This window comes from Mastigoproctus giganteus, chromosome 9 (assembly GCF_048544385.1).
Source record: "Mastigoproctus giganteus isolate SK-2022 chromosome 9, ASM4854438v1, whole genome shotgun sequence".
NCBI lineage: Eukaryota > Metazoa > Arthropoda > Arachnida > Uropygi > Thelyphonidae > Mastigoproctus > Mastigoproctus giganteus.
The window spans coordinates 78,238,135-78,265,945 of NC_143583.1; the positions used below are offsets into that span (position 1 = coordinate 78,238,135).

At 39.7% G+C, this 27,811-nt stretch overlaps 1 protein-coding gene across 2 annotated transcripts in view; it reads left to right on the plus strand.

Moving 5' to 3' along the window:
• Nucleotides 1-11,207: 11,207 nt before the first annotated feature.
• The window catches only part of LOC150080475 (CTD small phosphatase-like protein 2), a 237,138-nt gene continuing 220,534 nt past the window's right edge, over nt 11,208-27,811 (plus strand). For both annotated transcript variants that reach the window (XM_090381305.1, XM_090381306.1), the window contains exon 1: nt 11,208-11,302. The gene's annotated coding sequence lies outside the window, so the exon portion shown is untranslated. The remainder of the gene's footprint in view (nt 11,303-27,811) is intronic.

Sequence of the window (27,811 nt, forward strand, 5' to 3'; positions counted from 1 at the left end):
CAGAGAACACACGCAATTTACAGACAAAATAAATATGGGTAGATGTAATCATTTACAGGAGACCCTAATATCATAATTTGTTTGTTTGTTTTTTGTCCGTGATGGAGGAAAACGCCGAATCTGTCGATCCACATAATCCCACAGATTTTCTATGGGATTCATATCTGGCGAATTCAGCGGCCACGGTACCACTCGAACAATACCAACATCGTGGCAGGGTCATTAACCTGCTGAAACACACCTGTGTCATTCAGGAAGACTGTCTCTGTGAAGGGGAGTGACTGCTCAGCTAAAATGGACAGAAAAAAATGTCGTATTAGGTTACCAGAGAAAATCCCCATCCAACTCTGTGCAATATGTTCGTAAATTGCTTGTAGATAGTAATATTTTAGATTCAGAGTGCTGTCTAAAGGTATCTCAGATATTCCCAGGAAAACATCACTCATACAAAAATATGCCCTATTTGTCTGTTCCTGCTGGATCTGAGTGATTCTTCTCCGCTGTTTGTCGCTGTACTTCCATCTGCTATTCATGCGATGTAGTAGGAAACGTAATATATCAGAAAAGGTAATTTTCTTCCATGGTCCAATGACTTTGTTCAGATGCAAACTTTAGGCAAAAGAATTTAATTGTGTTTGGAGATGGGTGACCAAAACCATTACAAGGCGCCTAATCCATAGGCCCATAAATGAACCTATGGGCCTAATCCATAGGCCCATAGGTTCATTCTTTGTCTTGGAAACACAGTTCGTGATCCCTTAGTTAAAGTCCATGAGCCGTTTCACCATTTTCCGTCGGTCAGTTTCCACAAGGCGGCTTTGCCTACCTTCACCACAAAAATCAATGCGGTTTGCGCGCCTGCCATTGGCTCGCCCATTGCTGCTCTGTCCACTATCCTTTTACTCTTGGAACACCCTAACTGCAGTACTATCGAACAGCCGACATGATTTGCAGTTTCCGTTACACTACCACTATTCTATCAGTAACCACACAACCATCGCCGTTTTCGAAGTCTGGAAAATTACTTCCCTTGCCCATGTCGATCAAGTAATTCGAATCGAATGGACTGCATGCAAGTAACTTGCAGTATGGTATTTACCGTTCCTCATTACGACACAACACTCTTGATGCTAAGAAAGTTCCAGGTCGTGATAGTATTTCGCCACTTGTTCTCGAAACTCGTGCTCCTGAGATTATTATTGTTCTTCGTCGTCTTTTTTCACTTTCTTTTCCAAAAGTGTTTTCCCTTCTGCATGGAAATTTGCTCATATCCAACCAGTTACTAAACAAGAGTGATAAATCTCTCCCATCCAGTTATTGTCCCATTGCACTTGCTTCTATTCTTTCTAAAGTAATGGAGAAATCAATTAACCGCCAACTCTTAAACTATCTAGAAACCTTCCATCTTATCAATGATCACCAAATCGATTCCGTCAGTGTCAATCCACTGGGAATATTCGGCTTATGTTACCCATCTATGGACAAATTCAATAGAAAAGTTTGGTGAAACTCAAACAGTTTCTCTTGACATTTCAAAATATTTTGATCAAGTTTGACATAAGGTTCTTCTAAATAAGCTTCAATCTTATGGTACCCAACTTTTTTTGTAATTGGTTATCCAGTTTTCTCTCTGACCGCTCACTCTGCGTAATGGTAGTTGGTTCTCTGTCTTCTAACTTTTCTACTATTGCTATTGTTCCCCAAGGTTTTTCTGACACTTTTTCCTCTTGTATATTAATGACGTCCGTCCATTAACCGGAAATGCTATCCATAGTTTTGCTGATGAGAGCTCATTGCATTTCACCTTCCAGATTGAGAAACAATGTGCTGCACAAACAGCTTCAACTTCTCGAATATCCACTAAGTATTCCTTAAACTGATCTCCAGTTAAATCTTCAGTGGGGCAAAGATAACTTAGTTGATTTGAACCCTTCTAAAACTCAGTCCTGTCTTATATCTTGCAAAAGGGATTCTTCTGCGCCTATGCTAGGAGTTATTCTGACTTCTATTCTCTCTTGACATATGCACTTTACAAATATTGCTTCCTCTGAATCTAAAAAACTGGGTTTTTTCATTCGCTCGGCGTTACTTTTCTTCCAAACAGCTGTTCACTCTGTACAAATTGCAAATCCGTCCTACCATGGAATATTGGTCCCACATCTGGGGCGGTGCCCGCAGAACTCCTAGACTTCTAGATTCCATTCAAAAGAGGGGAGTTAGGTTAATTAATGACCCATCTCTAACAAAATCCCTCCACCGTCTGTCTCAGAGGCGTTCTGTTTCTGCTGCAAGCCTTTTCTATAGATTCTTCCATGGCCACTGTTCTCCTGAATTGTCGTCTATAATTACTGCTCTCTCTCTCTCTTTTGACTGCAACCAGCCAGCATCCTTTTACCTCCAACTTCAAACTCACAGGACCAACTTTTCTTCTTCCTGATTTATTCACTCTACTTCGGTTTTCTAAACAACCTTTCTTCATACGTATTTCTCTCTCTCTCTCTCTCTCTCTCTCTCTCTCTCTCTCTCTCTCTCTCTCTCTCTCTCTCTCTCTCTCTCTCTCTCTCGCTTTTGACCGCAACCAGCCAGCATCCTTTTACTCTCCAACTTCAAACTCACAGGACCAACTTTTCTTCTTCCTGATTTATTCACTCTACTTCCGTTTTCTAAACAACCTCCCTTCATACGTATTTCCTGAAAATTGCAATACACAGAAATTCAAGTTTAATATCAACAAGTCTCTTCTTTCATCTTCTCAACCTTCATGAATGGTACTAAGTATAACAGATTCTAATATCTCTCGGTCTTGGGGTAATCATAAAAAAAAAAAAAAAACTATGCAGGGTGGAACGGCCAATTGCTGAAACACGAAAGTTTATGTTTTGAGTGGAGAGCGTATTATTCTTTGAAACCGAGAGTATGGATGAATTGATGTAGAACAAAGATATGCTCAATTAAACAAATAACCTAAAATTAAGGTTTTAAGCATTCTTATTTTAAATTTTCCCCAATTCCTTCTGCTGTAGTGCACATATTGTTATTTTATCTAGGGCCGAAAATTTATCTCTCATAAGTTTCTTACGCGTTTTATGACAATAACAGTACATTTACTGCCACAGAAATATGCATGGAAAATGATTACGTGTAGTAGTGAAACCCGCACAGAAAGCAATCATTTTAGATGTGAATTTATAAATAAATAAATTTTCTGTTTATACTCCGGGACGACCAAACAGTCAGAGGAGTTCACAAGATAGAATACAAGAAACAGCACCGTATTCAGTAGTCACAGGCTTGAACCCCGGTCACTCAAGGCAAGCTTACTTCGGCACCCGCGCACCCGCGCGCCTAGGCTACGGCGCCCTAGAAGGTTAAATGCTTATCATGAATCGAATCGTCATTACAGTAGTTCATGTTTATGATGCACTATTCTGATGATGATTCTTACAAAGCTACACAAAATTAAAGAATTTTATTGTGTATCGTTTATGCTAAGGCTGAACCGCATAAGTGAGAGAAGTTGAAAGATAAGCATTTTTTGATGAGAAAGTGCAATCATTACTACATTTAGCAGTCACGTGTGACTCGAACCACAGTTAACATAAATGGGTTAACTGTACTGTGCTTCCACGCTTAACCACTCAAATATGTGAAGCCTGAAAGTGTAATTGTGTAGCTCGGTTTGTATATTTAGACTCCTGCTCGACTATATCTGTTAGAGAAATTTAGAGCTAATCATTTTCTAAGAATATTATAAATACCTGCATTTAGCGGCGAGTCCACTCCACAGCCAATTTATATGCCTGTATTACTGTATTAATCACTCGGTTACAACAGACCATCAAGTGATACCAGAATTATCAAAGGAAGAGACCAAGTTTTGTATGTATAAAATGAGAAAAATATTAGGCGTGTGAATTTTAGAAAACTCTGGATAAAATCAGTAAAAAAATTTCAAATTCCGCACCTTCCCCAGGAAATTCTCCAACGAGTCTTCCTGTTTTCTTTAACTGCAATGTGCTGTCACTTTATTAGGTACACCCCTGCTGTGCACACAAATGGCTCGTCCCACAACATTGCAAGTCACATGACCACAGTTGTGGATATAAATGCAGCAAAACAACCCTTCTAGTATCAGTTAAGCGTACAAACCGTAGCAAGAATGGAGAAAAGGAGTGATCTAACGGACTTCGAACGTGGCATGGGAGTAGGTGCAAGATGGGCTGGACAAAGCATCTCTGAAACGATAGTTCTCCTGAACGTTTCACGCACCACAGCTTCACGGGTGTATCGAGAATGGTGTAACGAACGGAAAACATCCTCTCAACGGCACTCCTGTGGAAGAAAATCGCTTGTTGATGAGAGAGGTCAGAGGAGGATGGCTAGAATTGTGCAAGCAAACAGACGGGCCACAATGTCGCATGTCGCACATCACGTCAGAATACAATCTTGGTACGCAGAACAAAATATCGCAACGGACCACTATTCACACTTTATTATTATTATTATTATTATTATTATTATTATTATTATTATTAACCATATGGTGCAAGGAAGCCTGAGGCTTATGCTGCACCAGCCTGAGTTACCCTGAGAGAGAGAGAGAGAGAGAGAGAGAGAGAGAGAGAGAGAGAGAGAAGTAGAAGGGAATCACCAAGAAAGGGAAGAATGATGATATCCAGCTCAGGACCCTGGGTGTGCCAAGCCCATACTCACCAAATGTGAACCCCTGGGGTTGTTTTTGTCGTGAATGGGCTACAACAGCCAACAGCCGCATCGCATACCATTGTAATCAATGAAGAACAAGAGAGCACGCCTCCTGTGGGCACACACAGCAACACCCGCGCTGGACTATCGAAGATTGGAAAACAGTTGCTTTGTCTGATGAGTCGAAGTTCCTGGTGCATTATTTTGATCGAAGGCCCAGAATTTGGCGAAAACAACATGAATCCATGGACCCGTCATATCTGACGACTACTGTGCAAGGTGGTGGGGGTAGTGTTATGGTGTGGGGAATGTTTTCTTGGCCTACATTGGTCCCATTGATACCCATAGATTCACGTCTGAATGCCACATCGTACCTAAATATCGTTGCTGACCAAGTGCATCCTTTCATGTTGAAAATTTATTCTCAGTCAGATGGTTACTTCCAGCAGGATAATGCGCTGGTGCACAAAACTTGAATCACTATGCAATGGTTCCAGGAACATGACAATGACTTTTCTTTTCTGCAGTGGCCCGCTCAGCCGATGGATCTCAATCCTATTGAACATCTTTGGGATGAACTGGAAACGGCTGTTCGCTGCAGGTGAACAGCCGTTTCCAGCTCATCCCAAAGATGTTCTACACCTCTGTCGAATCTCAAGGAACTGCGTGACACACTCATGTCTGCATGGTACTCCATTCCTGCACAACATTTTCAGCATCTTTTTCAATCCATGTGCAGACGAATTCAGTCTGTTTTGAAGGCTAAAGGAGGCTCAACACGCTACTAGATAGGTGTACCTAATAAAGTGGCAGCACACTGTACAAAAAAAACTAAATGTCACTCTACTCTAACGTCTTAGCAGTAGTAGTAGTAATAGCAAATAAGGCAAGAAAGCAAGCTTATATAGTATCAGACAAAAAAAAAAAAAAACACAATTCATTCATTAGTACCCTCCAAGAATTTGTCTAGTTCTATATGTTGATGAGTTGAATAAATTCCCTTGAATTTATTCAACCCATCCAGTGCCACAGCAATAGATGGAAACCGTAGTGTAGCCAGAATCTTTTGTCAGCAGGTACATTCACAAAAACAGGCACCAATTGCCTAATGCTAAAAAATGCCAAAATACCAGATTTCAGAGTCAGGGGGTACAAATTATTATTATTATTTTAGGGTTGCCCGTAATTGAAAACCTGTATTTGTGTCTGTAAATTGCGTGTGTTCTACGGTCGATTTGCCTGTTTTGCTGGACGAAGAAACTCCAGTTTCTGGGGAGAAAAACCTTGCTATCTTCGCTTGAGACCGACTAACTGAGCCACGCAGTGAAATAATCCCATTAAAGGTCCTGGCGTCATCGACGGGATTCGAACCCGGGCCTTTTCCGCTCGGTGTGGAGAGGACAGTGACGATACTACTGTGCTACCCTCGCAGACCAGTCAGGGGGTACAATGTACCTTATCACCCTACCCTGGCTACGCCACTGGATGGAAGCCTCTTCCAATTCAACCACTCGCTGGCTGAAGGCAAACTTCTGCACATCTATCCTACAACCATCCTTCCTGACTTGAATTTATGCCACCTCACGTGTGTAGTCTCAGCAAGTGGAAACATAACATTAACATTCAGCTTACTCTATCCATTCAAAGCTTTAAACACCGCAATCAGATCTTCCCGCTGGTGCCTAGCCTTCAGATGCTGCAATTTGCAGAAGTGAAGCCTTTCTAGGTAAGGGGCATGCTTTTCCTTCACCAATCTGGTTGCCTTTCTTTGCACCCATTCCAGCAAATCTCCATCCTTCCTATAGTGAAGCCTCCAGACCTGTATACAATACTCAAGATACGGCTTAACCATGGCCTTAAATAAAGGGATAATCACTTCCTTATCCCTGCTAACAAAGTTCCTGTATAGCATTGACAAACCCGCGTGAGCTTTCCTGGCAGAATGTCTGCACTGCTCTGAGAATTTCACATCTGACTTCAGATTTGTCCCCCAAATGTTTTTCATTCTCAGCTATGCTGACTGTAGTACCACACTCTTGGTAAATTATTCTGGGGTTACTGCTGCCATGTGCAGTACCTTGCATTTGTCAATGTTAAATTTAACTGCCATTTCTTCACGCATCGACCCGATTTTTCTAGATCTTGTTGCAGTAGCTCACCTTGATGACTGTAATTAGGATCTATTTCGTAGCAGAATTGGCAGAGTGAGATGTTATGCACCAAAGCAACTGAAACCACGAGCCTTCAGTATATTGTGCTTTAATTTGTTTTCGTTCTAAGGTCGGTTTGCTGGACGAAACACTCGAGTTTGAAGGAGAGAAAATATCATACAACCATTGTCTGATATTGGCTAATTCGGCCACGTTGCGAAAAGAATCCATAAAAAATCCTTGCATCATTGACGGGATTATAACTCAGGCCTTTTCCACCTAGCCCAGCGCACGAGAATTGTGATTATAACCGCCGTGCTACATGCGAGGGCCACAGAACTGGCGCTATGGTAGTCTTATCTCATGATAAAAGCCAAGGTGATGCCATAATTCCATATTTGGATAACTAGATATTTCGCAATGACCATTTAAGATGTGCAAAAGGCAAATCATGCCCTTTAAATCCTACAAGAGTGGACCAATATCCACTTCCTTAGGATCTCTGCAACCAAAACGGACTCCATTCTCCTCAAGGGCGCCCTAGATTACAGGAGACCACCACAGATTAAGATTCATGGTATCACACTACGACTGTCTAAGGAACTTAGATACCTGGGAGTAATACTGGACCCCACACTCTCCTTCCAGGCACACTTGAAATACATCCGTAAGAAGATACGGGGCTATACAGCCCTTGTTACCAGAGTCGCAAAAAGGGACTGGGGATTGAAAACGAAGACCCTCAAGCTGTTTTACAAAGCCGCCTTCCTGTCGATAGATACCTATGCTTCCGGAGCATGGTACCCCAAAGTCACCATGGCTGTAAATCGCAGAATCCTCGACTCTATCCATAGAGCCATGTTGCTCGCTATAACCAGGGCCTGCAGCACAGTTAGCACCCACGCGCTGCAGGTGCTGGCGGGAACTCTACCTTTAGACCTCGAAGTAGCTAAATGTGGAGTATTATATGAACTCTCCAAGGGAAGAGCCTGCACCTTCGCCGGCTTCGACGCAGATCCTACCACAAACCGTTTGACTGAGAAAAAGAGACTTACAAATCATATCATGCAAACCTGGCAAACCAGATGGGAGAATTCCCCAAAGGGAGAAGTCACCAAACGATTCTTCCCCAACGTTGGAAAACTCTATCCAATGGCTCCAGCATGTTTCACGCCAGGACTCCACGCGACCTTCCTGCTAACAGGACATGGTACCTTTAAGGCTAAACTTACAGCCCTGGGCATTACAGATGACCCTACTTGCTGCTGTGGAACGCTGGCACCACCTCATGCATGAATGCCAGCTTTATGATGACCTCCGCTGCCAGCTCATCACCCGGATCACCTTTTTGCCCAGTGATAGAGAACAACACCTCCTGGTTGGGAGGCAGGAATATATTGTCTTCTCAAAGTTCGCTGAAGCCCCGTACAGAAGAAGACGGGACCTGAATGCACACTAGCCACATAATGGCTAGAAGCCAAAATGTGCATAACACCAAATATGGACTATTAAGCAACCATGAAGATAGACAAAAAATCTGAATGAAGGACGAATAGCAGCTGTTCTGGTGGCCTGAGTCAAGCACTAGTCTGGCTCTCCTTTAATACCCCTTCCTGGCAGGAGGACGAGGCGAGCAGTCGCCTCGCCCCCCTGCTACCCCACCTTTCCTTCTGGTGAGGCATGGGCATACCTCACTGACCACCTGGGGGAATCTCTTCTGTGTTCCCCATACTTCTGCCTTTTCCCCCAACCTTCTTCCTCCCCTCCCCCACTCTATCTATACACGACGCGAGTGCCCTACGCACTAAATTTAATCTAGCCCAAAAATAATCTTCGCCCAGTCTCGGCCTAATTATCCTACGCATTACCCTACTCCTGCCATATGAATGCATGCACACGTGCTGTATGCAAACATCCAAAGTAATTACGATTGCATGGATGCATACATATATTGTGTATCGCTGTTGTGTATATGTGCATATATGTGTATGTGTACATAAGGTTTTTTTTTTTTTTGGGGTCCTAGCTGCCGAAATCTCAGGAAATTAAGCAGCAGGACCTGCCAGAGTAAATCTTAGTCTACTGCTGTTTCCTGGTCTGCCTCCACGGGGCGAAGGTGGGAAAACGCTGGGATTCAGCAGGAGTCCAGCGGCTAAATGACCAGATGAACAACGGTACACGACATTACACAGGTACAATACCCACACACTTTTAAACCTCTGGCATTCCCAGGAAGCTGGTACACCCACAAAGAAAGCAACGCGGAGATGGGGAAGCCCCTGGTGCCGCATGACAACAATATACCTTACACCTTACACCTTAAGATGTGCAAAGAAAAACTAGAATAAAGCTGTATTCAAACCTGAGAACCTAACTGAATGTCCATTTTTTTTTTTTTTTAACGTTCGGACTGTTTTTGTGTAATAATGCTGATAATGCTCGGACTGTTTTGTATAGACAACAATTTTATAGCTGATCAGACTGTATTATTATTACCTAATTTTAAGCTTACTTTTATCACTGCATCAGACACCAGTCAAGCAGCAGTACAACACAACATAGGTTATGAAGTTTCGTCTCCATAGCAGTGTGTCCCAAGGAAATATCTGATGTGCTCAATCCAGATGAATATAAAGTTAGGGAAGAGGAAATTCTCTAAATTGATATTCGTCACAAAATGCCACAAGCTGAAAGGATCTCAGAATGTTTTCTGCATGTGGCATTTTGCCATCCATGCTCTCCTCTTGTTACACCACTGCACACAGATGGGAGATTTCCAAAATCCAATGCTGGATTTATGTAGTCTGAAGCTTGGCACGTATGTACTTGATGCAGCACAATATACGTTTGAGATATAATTATAACTAGATGTAGACGCAGTAAATAAAAAGAGCCATAAATACAGTAAATGAAATCCAATTAAAGCTATAAGGAGATGGTTATAAAGTCCTTTCTTCCACTTAAAAATTAAAAACTAGAAAAACGGTTTTGTACATTGTGATAGTATACAAGTATGCGGAAGTTTTCTTTCTTTTTTATTATTATTATTTTTTTTACAATAAAAATTAGTACAAAGTTCGAAATTTGTCCACTTGGGTAACAAATTAGCTTTTGCGTTCGGTATAAAAATGAATGACTGCGGAGTAGGGAATTTGAGTGTTTGCTCGTCGTGTTATTATTATTTTGATTTATGTTGTGAAGATAAAAATTTTGATACTGTAGCCCTAACTAAAGTAACCAAGTGCGTTTTCAATGTTGCCTAAGTTTACATACTTTAATTAAACTTATTTTTACAAGAAGGTGACAGTGTCATTGCAACCTGCATATCAGAGTTGGAAAAATGTTTCAAATCCTCCTTATTCGAGAAGAGCCGTGTTCACCATGTTAAACATTGTTATAAGCGTTTCGAAGAAAACTACCTAACTGCTAAGCATAGAAGTGGTTGTCCGGCTGCAACACAAGAAATAATTCAAAGAACTGATGACGTGCAGCAACAACTCTCAGATTTGAAGTACACAATTCGGCGCCTGTAGCTCGTGAACATCCCATCGGAAAATTTGTAGATAGCTGTAGCTAATCGAATGTTCCCCTTCATTGCCTATTAGAAAATAATGGGCACATTATTAAAATTTGGCCTCAATAAAGATTGGTGAAAAATTGACCTCTCTGTTATTTTTCTAAATTAATCACTCTTTGCGCCCCCTGGTTTTGAAATTTAGAACTAATACTGAATACATTGCAACAAACCGCTTTTCACTCGATCAATAGGTTTCCAGTTCTATTTTTTAAAAATAGAAAATGGCATAACCCCCCCCCGTGTGTGTACACACAGATTTGCAGCAATGATTTGGCACCACTTGATAGCTACTAAAAATATTTTATTTATATAAAATTGATTTATATATAAAATAAAATAATTATGTAAAATGGTCTCCCAAAAGCTGAAGCCATTAATTTTATTACTATCTTCTGATTTATGAATCTTTCATTATGTGCAAATTTTGACCTGCTTTACAATTTATACTACAATTGTTGTTACGAACAGAATGTATCTCAACTTGGAATATGTTTTTTTTTTTTTAAGTAGCCATTAATAAAGCTGTATTTTTATCAGTGGTAATCACTCGTGGCTGCGCATGTCTTTATATTTTAATTTTTCTTTTTTTATTTTCATTGTCCACTCAAAAGAAATTTAGATAATAAGCAGTCATAACATTAAGTTCATATGAAGACGGGAAAACTTTTTATAGCTTATACGAATTATATCAGCAACAGAGCAGTTAACTAAGTGAGCATGCGTAGATTGATGAAGTGTTTGTAATCATCCGGGTCTTCGCCACCTACGCGGGAAAGCTGGCAATGGTGTCTAAGGCGGGAAAGGAAAGATCGAAACATTTAAAGGTATTCTTAATAACAGGAATACCTTAAACTAAAATTTACAGCACAATGTAAGTAAATTTTATATATTTAATAAGTGCATTTATTAAATTTGCTTTTGCATGTCACAGGCTCTGTACATGTCGACTATAGGTGAGATTTGAAAACGGCTGTAGGCAAGGTGACAAGTGCCAGCTCCACTTATTCATCAGTAACGCTGTGGAGATGCGCCATAACTTGTCACGGCGTGTCGATTGTTTTTAAACTTCAATTATGAGTACAGTCGCAATCGTGAACTTTTGTCATTTGGGATAACCAAACCGTTCACCCTCATGGAGTAATAAATGTAAGCAATGTGTTGCGTAATGTGGCAAAAGATGTACTGCTATCAGTTCTGAGATACCTGACAACCATACTTGATAGAGTGGCCTTGATATAATTTTATGATGGCTGTTGCAAATATGCCTTCCATGTAAACAATTGTCAATGTGCCTGGATTGTAATAAATACTGTATATACATAATATGCGTGTTGGTACACGTGACTCCACTAGAATGTGCGCTTATGTTTTTATATTGTGATTCTTCATATTTTACATTTAATTTTAGTTTTTTGTTGAGTATACAGCAGGTTAGCATTTCATTTAAAAATGACCATAAGGGCATTTCTTCAATTTAAAGAGCGCCTATGTTTATATATATACACAGTAAATGTGAAGTTATTGATAATAACCAACACGTAGTATTTGTGGCAGATGCGATTTAATAAAGATAAACATTCATTTCTCTCTACCTCCCCCCCTCCGAGAGGTATTTGATTGATGGCGCTAACCCACATCCATTACTTAAATAAATATCTTAGCATTATCCACTTGAATAAGCATAGGAGAAATTTATGGTATTTTTGCAATTAAAAATGAAGTTTTAACAGAAAGCCTTAAGTAATTTTTGAATAAATAAGTTTTTTCCTTTTTTTTTTAATATTACTCTTCTCTTTGAGAATGTGTTTTCATTTGACCTCGTGTTATTAGATAACGTATATTGAATATGCCACGATAGCATTTTCGAAGCATAGACAGTTTAGCAGTGAATAAAAGTATTACTGCCCAAGGTCATTGCGGGACGTGCTGATTGCACGCCAAAAATTAAAGTGAAAATTTCAATCAGACCACCTCTCACAGCCAGCTGCTTGCTTGTTCACTACTGCACCCGTCACTTTATATTACTCTTTATTACGTGCATATTAAAATAATTGGAGATATTTGTATTCTGTGTATATGCATTCATAATTAGATACATTATTTAAAATTATATTTGAATATTTAAGTAAAATTAAATGCAACAAGGCATCATATCTTTATTTAATTTTACTTAAATATTATCACGTACACCTTCTGGCATCTCTCATATTGTAGGATTATCTTCACAATTGGATTGTCATGTCAGCAATACCAGGGTACCTGTCTGGTATTTGGTGGGATGGACAGCTGGTGTGGGAGATTTTTTTTTTTTTTTTGGAGCCTTTTATTGTTGGATTATCTACACAACTGGATTGTCATGTCTGCAATACCAGGGTACCTGTCCACCCACTGATGAGAGGCCAACAAACCTTGAAATGGTCCCCAGGGGGGGAGCCTGATATTCTGAGAATAGGTAACAGCAGTCTTCTCTACTGGGGAAGCATTGCCTATTCAAGGTATTTTTGAGTAGTGTGAGTTACTGTCCGATTCATTCTTCTATACTGTTTCTTTTCTTCCACTCCTATTGTAACTTTCCTTCTACTTTTTGCTTTCCTAAGTCTAATAGGGACAAGTGTATAGTAGTTTTTATTCCACACATACAAACAAGCCTTGAAATGGTGCCGTCTGGGTGATTGGTGCCCACTGAGAATAAGTAACAATAGTCTTCTCGTTTAGTGAACCGTTACTTATTCAAGGTAGCGCAATACATGGCAACTCGTGAAGGAAGAGCACAATATGAGATACAGATAAAATGATGCCCTTCAAACTGCTAGCATAGTTTTTTCGTTTAAGAGTTGTCTATGGTATATGGTGCCTAGTTGTCTAGGCACCAGCGAGGTGAACTGATAAAGGTGTATAAAACCTTGAATGGTTTGAGCATGCTCAATGCTGATGGGATTCTTCCTCTTGCTCAGAATAATCCTGAGAGGGTATAAATTCAAATTGAGGAAAGACAGATGTAGGATAGACGTGCGGAAATTTGCCTTTAGCCAGCGGGTGGTTGGTTGGTGGAACAGGCTTCCATCGCTTGTCATGGAAGTTGATAGCCTAAATAAGTTTAAGGCTCAGCCGACAGGTATTTCGAATGAACAGAGGGGTGAAGTGGTTTTTTTTTTTTTTTTTTGGCTGATGCTGCACAAGTTTGCTTTCTTACATCAAATGCCTCTACTAATGCTAATGGTATGTTTACACCAATATTATATTGAACATATACGGTAATACAAAAAAAAAAGCTCTGGGTGTTTAAAAAAGGTAGAGTATAATTAAAGCTGCGCATTTTCAAATGCAATCTTGCTTTAAGATGACAAATTGGGTAATGTCTTAAGTTCATTTTCATGGCTTCCTACAGTTATCTGTGGGTTGTAAGATAAATAGAAATTAGTAATCTATGATATTTGGGAGGATGGACAGCTGGTGTGCAAGATTCCCCCGCCCCCCCCTTTTTTTTTGTACGATTCTTTATAAGCTTGCTTTCTAAAAAATTATTATACCAATAATGATATTTAGAAATATGATGGAGAGAAAAAAAAAAAAGTACTAACTTATTTAACCACCAGTATTTCCTAACAGAAATTATAAAATTTTTTAACAATTTTGTTGTTGCTTCTCCAACAACCTTTGTGACCCAAGATTGGAAACTGTGGGATTAAGGCAATCTGAACTTGGCATTGCATAGGCATTTTTTTTGGCTTTCTTCTCAGTATGGCTGAATTAGTTGGCCACTAGTAAAGATTTCATGTCAAAATTATATGGTTTATCTTCCCTCAAATTGTAATAAAATCATTCTGAAGCCAAGTGGTTTTCTTTTCAAGTGGATTAAAAATCCCATGATGCATATGTGGATCATGGCACAGTTAACGTTAAAGTAAGCCAATTGATGAATGAAATGGAATGTTTGAAAACATAATAGTTGTCTTGTTATTGTAAACAAATTAAATATTGATCTTGGGCTACTTACTTAACACCAGTTATAGATAACTGGTGTTCAGTTATCTATAACTATAAAAACTTATCACAGATAAGTTTTTATCTATAACTGGTGTTCAGTTATAGACTGATGGCAAAATTAAACAATATTGTTTAATTTTGCCAATAAATTAAAATTAGTAAACTGATTTTTAATTTTGCCAATAAATTAAAAGTTAGTAAACTGATGGCAAAATTAAACAATATTGTTTAATTTTGCCATCAGTATATAACAGTAGCTTGGAAAAGATTTGGTACTATATATATATATATATATATATATATTCTTTGTTTTATTATTTATCTTATTTTATGTTTTTTTAGAATATTAAGATTAATTTTAACATCGTTATATAACTGTAACTTGGGAACATTCTTGCCAAGTTTGCCAGGGAAATAGGAAATATATTGTGCAAAAGGGAAAGGTGGAATAGGACCAGTGTATGTCTGCCAGGGGCAAAAGTTGATTATGTAGAACAGTTATTTTTTAAGAGCAGAAAGGGTGATATTTTTGTATACACAACACTAATGATCTCGGGAATAGGCAATCTGAGGATTTACTTAACAGGTACAGGAGCATGTTGAGGAAAAGTTGCAAGTTAGAGTTAAATTTGAAAGTGTCTGCAATCCTGCCCAGCTATTATAGGAGAGGTTGTGCCAGGTTCATCAGATAGAACTTTTCTCAGCTGGTCTGTGATTGCTAATAGGAGAGACTGTTTTTAAAGTAAAAAATGAATTTTCTGTTTATACTCTGGGATGACCACACAGTCAGAGGAGTTCACAAGGTAGAGAGAATACAAGAAACTGCACTGTATCTAGCAGTCACAGGTTTGAACCACTGTCACTCAAAGACAAGTGTGCTTATACACCCCCTTGCCTGGCTATGGTGGCTGCTGGTTACAAGAATAATACATTTAAATGGAAGGGGTACAAGAATATTTGCTGATTCTGCTGAGACAGTGTTGAATGCTTTGGAAAACTGCTAGCTTTGGGGTGATATGCAGTCTATTATATTAATAGCAGCTGCAGGCAGAGTTAAAATTGATTCTTGCACTGTTTCTGTTAGGACATATAGCAGTCTGGAAAACAAGAAATGAAGGATGATTACTGGTCCTCATGGGGAAAAGCATATATTGGTTTTTCCCATGAGGACCAGTAATAAGGAGTAAAATAAATTTATTTTGCACTAATGCTAGGAGTAAAATAAATAAATTTGAAAGGTTAAATATTGATTAAGGCAACAAATGCGGCCATTGTAGGGATATTGGAAATGCGGCGCTGCTCAGACATATAGGGCACAGTTGGGAGAGTTTATACCCTTAGTTAAGAAGCACGTAGAATCTAAGGCAATGCACCAAGTTGAAGTGTAATGTTAAGTCAGTTTGGTGTGACATAAGCAATATGAAAATAAAAATGAGAATAGGAGTATACTATAGGCCAGATGATTATCATGAATATAGACAAATGGTGGGCCAGCAAATTTAGAATGTCTTATAATGGGGGTTTTTGATTTTCTGGATATTGACTGAAAATTGTGGATTGTTCACTCACATTGTTTTGCTTTTTTTTTTTCTTTTTTTTTTTGGATTTGCTGGATTACTGCTTTCTACACCAGCATGTTAAACAGACAACAAGAGAAAGCAATACTCTTGAATGATTAGCAAAGACCCTTTATTAAGGGTAAGGGATATTGTTTTCATAAAGGTGACCACAGTGGCCTTAAATAATTTTAAAATTATTTTCAGTGGAACTACCTAATGATGTTACCAACTGCAAATTCTAAATAGGAAGTATTCAGGGCAGTAATCATAGAAGCTTCTAGATATTGTTCCATGTTTAGACCTAAATGGATATGAGGTCAACTGGTGTGGCAGAGAAGAAAAATACATGAGATGATTATAAATTATCACAGACACAAACCCATAGAAGTACAAAGTGATCTGCAGTCAAGTTGCTAAGGGAGGGAGGCTAGGTAAACTAAGGCAGATTATGAGAAGCTAAGAATGCAAAGAAAAATAGGGCAGAATTCTTTGCTGAGGTTAGCACTAGAAGGAAAGGGATGAACCACATTGGACCACTAGATATATGAATGGCATAACTGTTGATGATCCTGTTGAGATTGCTGACAAGCTGAATAAATATTTTACATCTACATTCAGGTATGAAGAAGTTTTTAGAATTGGGAATACCAGAAGCATACCAAGTTATGGTTGGGGGCTAAATTATTTTGTGGTAAAAGGGTAGAAAGTGGAAGAGAAATTGTTGAAGCTAAAAGGTAAATGAGGCACCTGAGTTAATGGAATCTATCCAATTATATTAAAAGAATTGACAAAATAGGTAAGCACACCTTTGGCCAGAGGATCCTTCAATTCGTGGAGAGAACTATGGATTGGAGATATGCAGTTCTCTCCCCTCCTATTCACAAGTGGAATCAGAGAGAAAAGTAGTTACAGACCTGTAAGCTTGAATTGTTCAGGTAAAATAATGTAGTTGGTGATTAAGAAGTATTGCAGATCATCTTGGTGGGAATGTAATTATACAAAATTCACAGCCCATGTTTATTTGTTAGCAACCTTGTCTGACCAGTCTGATTACTACTATAATGCAGTAATAAAGGAACTGGTTAGAAACAATTTTCACATATGCAGCAAAGCTTTTGACACTGTACCACATGAAAGACTGCTGTTAAAATTGGAATGATGTGGCATTGGGGGCAAACTACTGCTATGAATAAAGGGATAGTTATTAATGGACACTGCTGTTCTTCCGCTAATGTTAGCAGTTTTCCTTCAGGGTTCAGTGCTGGGAACAGTTATTGAGATGCTATATCACAGCATGCTACTGTAAAAAGACTGAAAAAAAAAAAAATTATGCGAATGGCTGAGAAGTGGCAGTTAAAGTTTAACTTGGATAGATTCAAGGTATTGGATATGAGCAGCAGAAATCCATACCAGTTGGATGGCACCACACTTGAGGTGGTGTAGAATGAAAGAGAGCTGGGGATATTTGTATAATATGACATGAAGCTCTCTGAGCAGTATAGACAGGTGCTAGAAGTGCTCACTATTTTCTGTTAGTGATATACAGAAACTTTGCCAGCAGGGATAAAGAGGTAAATATCCCATTGTACAGGTTGTTCATTTTAAAAGTAATCCTAAAAACCATTAAAGGAAAATGCAATTGATTATTAGGTTAATTAACAAATAATAGTTTATAAACAATAGTGGAAGAGGTCTCTGTTTTCAGCAATACATAAATTTACTCATTTCATTATGTTGCAAGTGATGTGACAAAGTTTGTGTCGATACACTGTATTTTTAGTGCTTGCTTTGAGCTGAATGCTTTGTGGATTGCACTCGTAAGCCCTCTGTTTTAATAATCCTCATAAAAAGAAGCCTGGGTGTGTTAAATCAGGAAACCTAGGTGGCCAATATCCTTGGGATATGATTTAACCCTCAAAAGACATCATTTCAGTGGTTGAGCATGCAGTATAGTAGGTAGGGTAACCTGTCATACTGCATGAAACCAGGTATCTCTTATATTCTTTTAACAGTGCAGTGAACTGCAATATGATGCTTTAGAAATCATCAGAGGTGGTAGTTTTTTCAAAAAATATGGGCTGGCCTATCTTTCTTTGGGATATGCCACCACACTCAGATTTTTAGGGCATTTCAGAGAGTTTCGGAAAAACTGAGGATTTTCAGCACCCCATGGTTTTCACTTTTGAATCCAAAATGAAACCACTCTTTGTCAGTGAAATAAATTTTATCAAAAATTTTAGAATATCTTCAAGTGCAATAATCTTTTGCATTGTCCTGAAGACAAATACAAAAAGAAAAGGGTTTAGGTCTTTTCTTAAGCAAAATGAGATGAATCAAGTGATATCCTCTTTTGAATGATGAGTTACTGTAGAGATTTGTTTGGAGATTAAGTTGTTTGTCAAAATTCTTTTGTAAAAACATTCCTTATTCTCAACTGATCCACACTCGTGACTCTTCTTTATTTTGAAATATGTAGGTATGTATGGACTGTTAGTGTAGTGTTGTGTAGACATGTATAGTATCTTATGTAGGGTGGCACTTGAATTTTAACTCTGCCTTGGTATACTGTGATGAATGCAGAACTGTATATAACTCCAGAAGTGTGTTGTTTAGTTGTTTCTGGCCACTTTGCCATCAGGAAAAGTGATCATCTAGAAAGCTTTCCCAGTGCCTGTCTACACCACAAGGAGGTAGGCCACAACTGAGCATGAAATGTGGTGGCCCTTAGGTACTAAAAAAATCATTGTCAGCCATAAATTGGCACTAATAATATTAAGAGTAGGAGACCGGCAGAATTACTTAACAAGTACAGGTCACTGTTGAACAAAAGCCGAGAATTAGGGTTGAATTTGAAAGTGTCTGCAATTCTGCCCAGACACGATAGGAGGGAGTATATAATGAGAGCCTTGTCGATCAATTCGGCCCTGGAAAGATTGTGCAAGGATCAAGGGGTAGAATTTTTTTCAGCCTGGACTGTACTTGTTAACAGGAGAGATTGCTTCTACAGGGATGGGATACACTTAAATAGAAAGGGTGCAAGAATATTTGCTGATGCTATCGAGGCAGTGTTAGGTGGGTCGGAAAACTGCTAGCTTGGGGGGAGACAAAGACCAATAGATTGATTGTAGCCACTGGCAGAGGTGAAAGAGATTCTTGCACTGCTTCTATTAGAATGAGCAGAAGCCTGAAAAACAAGATGCATGGTATTTCAGAGACTGCTGGGAGCCAGTGCGGTACAAGTAAACACATGGGTTGTGTTAGGGTAGCTAAGAATAGAAACAGGTGCAGGTATACTTGCGTGTACACCAATGCTAGGAGTTTAGTAAATAAATTTGATGAATTTGAGGTATTGCTCAAAACATCGAAGGCAGATATTGTTGGGATATCAGAAACGTGGTGTCACACAGATATAAGGGATGCAGAACTGCAATTTGGGGAGTACAACGTCTACAGAAAGGATAGACAGGATAGGAAGGGGGGAGGGGTTATGCTATTAGTTAAGAAACACATAAAAACCAAGGAAGTGAAGCCAGTCGACATCGCTGGACAGTGCAGTGTGGAGTCAGTTTGGTGTGACATAAACATTGGGAGATCAAAATTGAGAGTAGGAGTGTGCTATAGGCCTAATGACTCTGATGAGTATAATAAGGAACTGTACAGGGAAATAGAGTGGGCCAGTAAATCAGAGTGTCTTATAATGGGAGATTTTAATTTCCCAGATATTGACTGGAATTTGGGGGCTGGTTACTCACACACTAGAAGGGCTTTTGTGGATTTATTGGATGATTGTTTTCTACATCAGCATGTTCGGGAGGCAAGTAGAGGGAGTAATACTCTTGATTTGATTATCAGCAGTGATTCTTCATGCATTAAGAATTTGGAGATAAATGAAGAACTAGGTGGCAGTGATCACAGTGTGCTGAAGTGGGATTTACTCAAAGAGGTAACTACCATTAGGGGTAAAGGGAAGGGTTATTGCTTCCGTAAAGGCGACTACGATGGACTGAGACAGTATTTAAATTCTATACAGTGGGACCAACTGATGATGTTACCAACAGCAAATTCAAAATGGGAAGCATTCAAAGAACTTATCTTGGAAGCTACTGGGCTGTACATACCAACTAAGAAATATTGTTCAAGGTTTAGGCCAAAATGGATGTCAGATGAACTAATGAGGCATATAGCAGAGAAGAAAAATGCATGGGATACATACAAATTAACACATGACACAGAAGCCTATGATAGATACAAGTTGATATGCAACCAAGTTACAAAGGAGGTTAGGCAGGCGAAGGCAGATTACGAGAAATCCTTGGCAAGGGATGCAAAGAAAAACAGCAAAGAGTTCTTTACTTATGTAAACTCTAGAAGGAAGGGGATGAATCAGATTGGTCCACTTGATATTGATGGGTCAAGTGTTGATGATCCTGCTCAGGTAGCTAACAAACTAAATAAATATTTTGCATCGACATTCACACATGAGGAGTTATTCAGCGAGGGGAATGCCAGAGGTGTATTCAACTCTAGCAGTAAGCTACAGAATCTTGAAATAACTGGGAGTAAAGTGGAGGAGAAACTGTTGAAGATAAACACAAGAAAGGCACCCGGGGTGGATGGGATCTATCCAGTTATATTAAAGGAGGCAGCAAAGGAAGTAAGCAAACCCTTAGCCATAATTATGAGAGCTTCCTTGGACTCAGGGGAGGTACCCATAGACTGGAAATGTGCAAATGTGACCCCAATACAAAAGGAGGATCAAAGGCTGACACAAGTAATTATAGACCTGTGAGCTTAACTTCTGTTCCAGGAAAATTAATGGAGGCACTGGTTAAAGAAGCACTGCAGGATCATTTAGACAAGACTTCAGTTATAGCTCAGACACAGCATGGTTTTGTTAAGGGGAAGTCTTGCCTGACCAACTTGATTGGATACTATGATGCAGTCACAAAAGAACTGGATGCAGGGAATAACTTTGATATTATATACTTGGATCTTAGAAAGGCTTTTGATACTGTTGCACATGGAAGACTGCTACACAAATTGGAGCAGTGTGACATTGGAGGCAAATTGCTGCTATGGATAAAGGGGTGGTTGAGGGGGAGAAGACAGAGAGTGGTAATCAATGGACACTGCTCATCGTGGACTGATGTTATTAGTGGAGTCCCTCAGGGCTCAGTGTTGGGTCCATTATTGTTTTCTGTATTTATAAATGATATTGATGATGGTATATCGGGCTTAATGTCCATGTTTGCAGACGATACAAAGGTTGGCAGGGTTGTCAAGGACACTACTGACACTATGCTGCTGCAACAGGATCTGGAAAGGTTGAGCAGATGGGCTGAGAGGTGGCAAATGAAGTTTAACATTGACAAATGTAAAGTACTACACATGGGAAACAGCAACCCCAGAACAACGTATCAACTCTGTGGTACTACACTGACAGTGGTAGAGAATGAAAGGGACTTGGGGGTGGTTGTGCAGGCAGATATGAAGTTCTCTGAGCAGTGCAGACGGGCTGCAAGAGTAGCTCATGGAGTATTGTCAATGATATACAGGAATTTTTCCAGCAGGGATAAGGAGGTGATTATTCCATTGTATAAGGCGATGGTCAGGCCACACCTAGAGTACTGTATACAGGTCTGGAGGCCTCATTTCAAGAAGGGTGTAGAGCTGCTGGAACGAGTACAGAGAAGGGCAACAAGATTAGTGAATGGAACAAAGGGGTGCTCCTACGAAGAAAGGCTTAAGTTTTGCTAATTACAGTGTCTGGAGACTAGGCACCAGCGAGGTGATCTGATAGAGGTGTATAAAGCCTTGAATGGTTTAAGCATGCCCAATGCCGATGGGATTCTTCCTCTAGCTCAGAAAAATCACCTGAGAGGGCATAAATTCAGATTGAGGAAAGACAGATGTAGGATAGACGTGAGGAAATTTGCCTTTAGCCAGCGGGTGGTTGGTTGGTGGAACAGACTTCCATCCCTTGTGGTGGAGGTTGACAGCCTAAATAAGTTTAAGGCTCAGCTGGACAGGTATTTTGAACGAACAGAGGGGTGAAGTGGAAGTGGGTTTTTTTTTTGTTTTTTTTTTGGCTGATGCTGCATAAGCTTGCTTTCTTGCATCAAATGCCTCTACTAATGCTAATGCTAATAAAGGGCAAAATCCTGCACCTACTGGAGATTGTGTTATATACCAATGGGTACCAGAAATAAATCTCACTCTGAGTGGCCCTAACCCAGGGCACAGAGGGGGGAAAAAAATAAATGAATGAAATATAAGAATGTTTCCTGTGGGACCACTACTGTCGTCCCATAGGTGACTTCTGACAACGAAAAGTGGAAGAATCAAAATTTTGGAACGCAACAACATTAGTCTTGTTTAAAAGAAACATGGATAACTGATTTTGTAAGGTTGTCAGTGACAGAAAAAAGGATTTGACGAAAATCATCATAAATAGAATGTTCTCAGAAGTCTCAACCTGTGAGCACATTCTCAGAAACAGATTGGAAGCAGAAAAATTAAATTGAGCCAATTTTAGCATTAGTAGAGGAATATGATGCAAAAAAGCAAGCTTATGCAGCATCAGCCAAAAAAAAAAAAAAAAAAAATCACTCCCATTTCACCCCTCCTTTCGTTCGAAATACTTTTCCAGCTGAGCCTTAAATTTATTTAGGCTATCAACCTCCACCACAAGGGACGGAAGTCTGTTCCACCAACCAACCACCCGCTGGCTAAAGGAAAATTTCCTCACGTCTATCCTACATCTGTCTTTCCTCAATTTGAATTTATGCCCTCTCAGGTGATTTTTCTGAGCTAGAGGAAGAATCCCATCAGCATTGAGCATGCTTAAACCATTCAAGGCTTTATACACCTCTATCAGATCACCTCGCTGGTGCCTAGTCTCCAGACACTGTAATTTGCAAAACTTAAGCCTTTCTTCGTAAGAGCACCCCTTTGTTCCATTCACTAACCTTGTTGCCCTTCTCTGTACTCGTTCCAGCAGCTCTACATCCTTCTTGAAATGAGGCCTCCAGACCTGTATACAGTACTCTAGGTGTGGCCTGACCATTGCCTTATACAATGGAATAATCACCTCCTTATCCCTGCTGGAAAAATTCCTGTATATCATTGACAATACTCCATGAGCTACTCTTGCAGCCCGTCTGCACTGCTCAGAGAACTTCATATCTGCCTGCACAACCACCCCAAGTCCCTTTCATTCTCTACCACTGTCAGTGTAGTACCACAGAGTTGATACGTTGCTCTGGGGTTGCTGTTTCCCATGTGTAGTACCTTACATTTGTCAATGTTAAACTTTATTTGCCACCTCTCAGCCCATCTGCTCAACGTTTCCAGATCCTGTTGCAGCAGCATAGTGTCAGTAGTGTCCTTGACAACCCTGCCAACCTTTGTATCATCCGCAAACTTGGACATTAAGCTTGATATACCATCATCAATATCATTTATAAATACAGAAAACAATAATGGACCCAACACTGAGCCCTGAGGGACTCCACTAATAACATTAGTCCACGATGAGCAGTGTCCATTGATTACCACTCTCTGTCTTCTCCCCCTCAACCACCCCTTTATCCATAGCAGCAATTTGCCTCCAATGTCACACTGCTCCAATTTGTGTAGCAGTCTTCCATGTGCAACAGTATCAAAAGCCTTTCTAAGATCCAAGTATATAATATCAAAGTTATTCCCTGCATCCAGTTCTTTTGTGACTGCATCATAATATCCAATCAAGTTGGTCAGGCAAGACTTCCCCTTAACAAAACCATGCTGTGTCTGTGAGCTATAACTGAAGTCTTGTCTAAATGATCCTGCAGTGCTTCTTTAACCAGTGCCTCCATTAATTTTCCTGGAACAGAAGTTAAGCTCACATGTCTATAATTACTTGTGTCAGCCTTTGATCCTCCTTTGTATATTGGGGTCACATTTGCACATTTCCAGTCTATGGGTACCTCCCCTGAGTCCAAGGAAGCTCTCATAATTATGGCTAAGGGTTTGCTTACTTCCTTTGCTGCCTCCTTTAATATAACTGGATAGATCCCATCCACCCCGGGTGCCTTTCTTGTGTTTATCTTCAACAGTTTCTCCTCCACTTTACTCCCAGTTATTTCAAGATTCTGTAGCTTACTGCTAGAGTTGAATACACCTCTGGCATTCCCCTTGCTGAATAACTCCTCATGTGTGAATGTCGATGCAAAATATTCATTTAGTTTGTAAGCTACCTGAGCAGGATCATCAACAGTTGACCCATCAATATCAAGTGGACCAATCTGATTCATCCCCTTCCTTCTAGAGTTAACATAAGTAAAGAACTCTTTGCTGTTTTTCTTTGCATCCCTTGCCAAGGATTTCTCGTAATCTGCCTTTGCCTGCCTAACCTCCTTTGTAACTTGGTTGCATATCAACTTGTATCTATCATAGGCTTCTGTGTCATGTGTTAATTTGTAAGTATCCCATGCATTTTTCTTCTCTGCCATATGCCTCATTAGTTCGTCTGACATCCATTTTGGCCTAAACCTTGAACAGTATTTCTTAGTTGGTATGTAAAGCCTAGTAGCTTCCAAGATAAGTTCTTTGAATGCTTCCCATTTTGAATTTGCTGTTGGTAACATCATCAGTTGGTCCCACTGTATAGAATTTAAATACTGTCTCAGTCCATCGTAGTCGCCTTTACGGAAGCAATAACCCTTCCCTTTACCCCTAATGGTAGTTACCTCTTTGAGTAAATCCCACTTCAGCACACTGTGATCACTGCCACCTAGTGGTTCGTTTATCTGCAGATTCTTAATGCATGAAGAATCACTGCTGATAATCAAATCAAGAGTATTACTCCCTCTAGTTGCCTCCCGAACATGCTGATGTAGAAAACAATCATCCAATAAATCCACAAAAGCCCTGCTAGTGTGTGAGTAACCAGCCCCCAAATTCCAGTCAATATCTGGGAAATTAAAATCTCCCATTATAAGACACTCTGATTTACTGGCCCACTCTATTTCCCTGTACAGTTCCTTATTATACTCATCAGAGTCATTAGGCCTATAGCACACTCCTACTCTCAATTTTGATCTCCCAATGCTTATGTCACACCAAACTGACTCAACACTGCACTGTCCGGCGATGTCGACTGGCGTCACTTCCTTGGTTTTTATGTGTTTCTTAACTAATAGCATAACCTCTCCCCCCTTCCTATCCTGTCTATCCTTTCTGTAGACGTTGTACTCCCCAAATTGCAGTTCTGCATCCCTTATATCTGTGTGACACCACGTCTCTGATATCCCAACAATATCTGCCTTTAATGTTTTGAGCAATACCTCAAATTCATCAAATTTATTTACTAAACTCCTAGCATTGGTGTACACGCAAGTATACCTGCACCTGTTTCTATTCTTAGCTACCCTAACACAACCCATGTGTTTACTTGTACCGGATTGGCTCCCAGCAGTCTCTGAAATACCATGCATCTTGTTTTCCAGGCTTCTGCTCATTCTAATAGAAGCAGTGCAAGAATCTCTTTCACCTCTGCCAGTGGCTACTGTCAATCTATTGGTCTTTGTCTCCCCCCAAGCTGGCAGTTTTCCGACCCACCTAACACTGCCTCGATAGCATCAGCAAATATTCTTGCACCCTTTCTATTTAAGTGTATCCCATCCCTGTTGAAGCAATCTCTCCTGTTAACAAGTACAGTCCAGGCTGAAAAAAATTCTACCCCTTGAGCCTTGCACAATCTTTCCAGGGCCGAATTGATCGACAAGGCTCTCATCATATACTCCCTCCTATCGTGTCTGGGCAGAATTGCAGACACTTTCAAATTCAACCCTAATTCTCGGCTTTTGTTCAACACTGACCTGTACTTGTTAAGTAATTCTGCCGGTCTCCTACTCTTAATATTATTAGTGCCAACGTGTACAACTATATCACCTTTTGTGCCCTTAAAAGATGATATTCGCTCTACAACGTCATCAACCTTTGCCCCTGGCAGACATACCCTGGTCCTGTTCCACCTATCTTTTTTAGTAGTTGTTGGTGACAATAGAGTCACCAACAACTACTAGTTCCTTCGGGACCAGCGCATTCTGCCTTGGGGGTTGTCTGTGTCACGCGATGCCCAAGTGCAAGCTCTGGCGTTGATGTGGGCAGCTGAGAGCTTGATGGGCCCCTCAATTTAGTTTCTTCGAGGGCATCCACCCTGTCCTTCAAGCTCTCATATAGGCCCACAAGAACGCCGAGTTGTTGCTTGATATCGATACACTCCTTGCATCGCGCACACACAAAGACATCCCCCTTGGCAGTATCATGTCCCGTACCCGATTGCTCTGCAAACATCAAGCAAACAGTGCATTTTATAAGGCTGTGAGTCAGAGGACAACTGTCCCCCTCAGTTCTGCTCTGAGCCACAGCACTTCCATTGGCTTGAGCCTTTTGCTTTGCCGCTCTGGTCTGAGTCATGATTCTATTAATTTATTAATTAATTATAATTAATTATGTTATGTTATTAATTATGTTAAATATAATTAATTATATTACGTTTGTAATCTAAGTCGTTATATGTATTTATTTAAACGTACAATTTAACTGCTAACGAAGTTCAACTAACGCTATCTAGTACGGTATATAACTAGCGTATCACAAAGGCGGGAAAATTACGAACGGTACCGGAGTTGAAACACGTGGAAACCTTTACCGATACTTTTATGCAATTACAAGGCCGAGTAAAGAATAAATACACCAAATTAATCAGAAAATCACAAAATAATGCTATACTACTAAATTTAAATCAAAAGCTTTAGAAAAACAATAATTTCAAATCAATAAATAAGAAAAATCCACTTAGCGGCTTTGAACACGACCGTCTCTAGTAGCCTCGTCAGCAGACAATATCCCAACAATATCTGCTTTTGATGTTTTGAGCAATACCTCAAATTCATCAAATTTATTTACCAAACTCCTAGCATTGGTGTACACGCAAGTATACATGCACCTGTACCTATTGTTAACTACCCTAACAACCCATGTGTTTATTGTACTGCAATGACTCCTAGCAGTCTCTGAAATATCCTGCATCTTGTTTTCCAGGCCGCTGCTCATTCCAGTAGAAGCAATGCAAGAATCACTTTCACCTCTGCCAGTGGCTACTCTTAATCTATTAGTCCTTGAAATCCTCCCCCCCCCAAGCTAGCAGTTTTCCGACCCACCTAACACTGCCTCGATAGCATCAGCAAATATTCTTGTACTCTTTCTATTTAAGTGTATCCCATCTCTCCTCTTAACAAGTACAGACCAGGCCTAGAGCCATGCTCAACAAGAGGGAAACAAGAATATAGATTAGACAAAAACCATTTCATTATAATTTGATTAACAAAATTAATATCACTGATAAAAGATTTAGTGATGTGAACTTTAGGAGAATCAGTCCAATGTTGCTGCCTCTTTAACAACATACTGAAATCCTGATTTTTTTCTCTTTTTGGATCATTAGATCGCTCAATCGAATGCCGTCAAAGTCAAGAGGAATATTCTTTTTAATGAAATAGCAGAATCCTTGAAAAACTAAGAAAAAAAGCAAGGAGCATGGAACTGGACAATACTTGTAAGGCAGGAGTTGAGTCAGTTCTACAAGTTTTCGATTAAAGTAAAAGAAAACTGTGATATTGTGCATAATTTATTCTTGAATGTAGAAAGTCTGGTCAGAGTAAACCAGGTGGAGAGTAGCTAATGTTTTTTGACTAAGGTTCAAGTTGTGGTGAGTGATTCTAGTTATTATACCAGCAAATTTTTTTCAATTTATTGCGTAAAAAGGATAAATGGGGATAGAACATCAG